This window comes from Bombus huntii, unplaced genomic scaffold, assembly GCF_024542735.1.
Source record: "Bombus huntii isolate Logan2020A unplaced genomic scaffold, iyBomHunt1.1 ctg00000136.1, whole genome shotgun sequence".
NCBI classification, from domain to species: Eukaryota; Metazoa; Arthropoda; class Insecta; order Hymenoptera; family Apidae; genus Bombus; species Bombus huntii.
The window spans coordinates 31,036-34,552 of NW_026099383.1; the positions used below are offsets into that span (position 1 = coordinate 31,036).

At 38.0% G+C, this 3,517-nt stretch overlaps 1 long non-coding RNA gene across 1 annotated transcript; it reads left to right on the forward strand.

Moving 5' to 3' along the window:
* Positions 1-1,283: 1,283 nt before the first annotated feature.
* LOC126877239 (uncharacterized) lies at positions 1,284-2,570 on the forward strand. The gene is made up of 3 exons (XR_007694866.1): positions 1,284-1,870; positions 2,052-2,306; positions 2,378-2,570. It is a non-coding gene; the product is annotated as an uncharacterized LOC126877239 (long non-coding RNA).
* The last annotated feature ends 947 nt before the right edge of the window (positions 2,571-3,517 follow it).

Genomic DNA, 3,517 nt, shown 5'->3' on the forward strand with positions numbered 1-3,517 from the left:
CGTACTCACTGGCGACATCGAGAAAATGTATCGGCAATTCCTCGTACGACCAGAGGATCGGAAATATCAAAGGATATTATGGCGCAGCGCGAGTGGAGAAACAGAAACATATGAGCTTAACACCGTAATACTCTTATCATAGAAATAGAAGCAGTCCTCAATTCCCGCCCGCTAACTCCTATCTCCACCGATCCAAATGATCTCCTAGCCCTCACTCCCGGACATTTCCTCATTGGCGATTCATTAATGTGCTTACGTGATCGAGATTTCAGAGACATTCCATCGAACCGACTCTCCAAATGGCAGCATATCCAACAGCTTAAACAACATTTTTGGAACCGCTGGCATAAGGAGTATTTGAACGAGCTAACCAACCGCAATAAATGGAGCAAGGGTGGACACAGCATCCAAAAGGGCACAATCGTCATCCTCAGAGAGGACAACGTTCCCTCCATGCATTGGCCTCTGGGCCGAGTTATCAAGGTTCAACCAGGCGCCGATGGTGTCATCCGGACAGCTACAGTTCAGACGGCAAAGAGCATTTTGGATCGGGGCGTCAAAAGGCTTGTCCCACTGCCAATTCAACCCGATCTCGAGAAACCCGAACAACTAGCCACCGAGACGAAATAAGATGGGAACTTCAACCACACCTCGCTAGTTTGATCGGTACCCTCTCAACGGGGGGAGAATGTTACGCCATGCGGCTTACAATAGGTCATATTCTTAACTATCGATCGCGGCACTATAATGTCGCAGACGGATCGTCGCGTCTGCCCGGCAAACAAACATGGTTCATTAAGCAGGGCGATTTCCAGAAACGTCGACTCGTGGCCCGTATTTTACCTCGCAGTAAAAGAATGTGGCGTGATCCGAACGTAGTGGGGGTCGCCTTCCAGAAAAAACGAAAAAAATCGAAAGGCGTTCAGAACTTTTCGAGAAGTCGAACCGTCAACACATGTGGTATGTCGCGCATTACTTATCAACCAAAACGCAGTTACATTTTTTTTGTTCCATTTATATCTTTCTAGTTAATAAGTTGTTGAAATAAACATTAATTTATTTGTGTTAATTCTGTGGAATTTCATTGAACTACCCTTATTATCATAATCGAAATAAGGGGATCGATCAGTTCGTGGCGTCGATTATTTAATCGTAATGGGAACTTACAACTCTCGTTGACGTGCTATCTCGCGATCGCGTCTCTCCGCGAACGGTCGAAACAAAATGATTCACTAAAAACTGTCCTGAATTCCTAAGAATTTATTTACCGAAAAACTGACAAAGTGTTTATTTAAAAAATGAGGTTGAAGGTAGTCCTTTTCTTTCATTTCATTCATTTTCATTTTCTTTCTTAAGTATGGCTAACACAATATCTAATCAATTAAAATTTTATATTTTCACGTGAAAAGTTTCTTTAGATAATTATTATCAACATGATGACTCACTCTTACGGATTAATACGTGTCTGTAGGGCAATCCGGTGGACTTGATCGGCTTTTTACTTCGAAAGTTGAGTAATCGGTGTCGCTTTCTTACGCATCTTTGAACTGTATAAATGTTTTAAAATTGTTTGATCCAGAATGTACCACACCGGACAATCAAGAAGGCAGGTGCCTTGACTACAGAAAATGTAAACCTCTGCAAGAAATATGGCAGATACAGTACCGTACAGCCACCGATTTTTATAGACGATCAGTGTGCAGATACCAGGGCAATGTTACGATCGTTTGCTGTCCGAACGATCCAAACAAAGAGAAGAGAGAAATTTTAATAAAAACTGTGTATAAGTATAAGGCTTTGCGACCACCATACTGTGGTTTTAGCAACGTCTCTCATACCAGGGTGGTCGATGGTAAACCAGCTGAACTTGGTACGTTTTATGTCTTTCTTTCCGATTAATAATAAGCCATTTACTGCAAAGAATGAACTTTAAAGGCATTAAACAGCACATCAATGTACATTTCAATTAGACTAAATAATAATGCTATGATTTTATCGGTAGTAACTTTACTTATTAACTTGAATTATTTCTTTCTTTTACTTCATGTTAGGAAGAGTATCTTTTTGCTTGAAATAAAAAATTGATATAGGAGTAATAATATGGATAGAGAACAAAAACTGTTAGGGCAGAAATTACACGTTTGAACTTTATAGTTCAGTATAGTTCAAATAGAAATTATATAGAATTATTTAATAATTTGTATTCCACTGGAATAAAAATTTAATTTCTGTCTTTATCAAATCTCTATTTCAGAGTATTTGTACGTATGTACTTATCGTCTGCTGTATGATCGAATATCGAATAGGTAATAATCGTTGTTACCTGTTATGTGAGAAAAAATTATGTATATTCACAACTATGACTATTGCATTTTAGGCGCTTGGCCATGGATCGCTGCATTAGGTTTTCGTAATCCCCGAAACCCAGACAAACCACTATGGAAGTGCGGAGGTTCCCTGATATCGGCTAGGCATGTTTTGACCGCAGCACATTGTGCACATATGGATGGAATAGAAAACATACACAATCATAATATTGTCATTCTTAGATTGGTGGAGGAGGTGCCATTTTCGAGTAAGTCCTCAAATATATATATATATATATATATGCTATTGAGTATTACTGAAGTATCATATCCTGAAATTTCTTACTGTACACATATATTGTGTCATAAAGCGTGTATAATTCTTTCTCATACTTTTGGTCATTCGTTTCCTGCATTTTCATTTATTTTTTTATTTTTCAGGGTACGTATATCCCATTTGTACGAAAGAGCCCCTACGAAAGAGCAACTTCGTCGGCTATAACCCCCTTGTTGCTGGATGGGGAGCATTAAGATATAGTAAGTGATATCAATTTTATAATAAAATTAAATAGTTCCAGTCTTAAATATCTTTCTTATTTTCTTCGTAGGACGACCACGACGTAATGCATTAATGGAAGTACAAATGCCAGTGATTAAGAACGCCGAATGCAAAATAGCTTATTCCAAATTTCCTAATGCACCTGATATCACTGATGGTATAATATGCGCCGAACATGCTCAGGGTGGAGAGGATTCTTGTACGGTAATTAAGTTACAGAGTTACTACAAACTATACGGTATCTGAAGACACGTCGATTCGAATTAACACCAAATCGACGTCTTAAACATTAAAAATAATAGATAAACACAATTTAATAGTTTTGCCCACTTCTCAAACCTCGTTATGGTATTTAATCTAATTTCCTTCTAATCTTAGTTTTGCTCAAAATACATATAACATGTACGTTATAAATTGGAGTATTTCAATACACAAATCAATAGAAGATTATTACTGTATATAAGTATAATTTCAATACAATTCGATCGATATATTTCAGTATCTTTGATTAAAAATTTAACGATCCTTTCAGGCTGACCGCGGCGGACCACTGCTGATACAACATGAATTAACCTCGTATTTAATAGGTATTGTGTCTTATGCTTATAAGTGCGGCACAGCTGGGTATCCCAGCGTTTACACTAGGGTCACA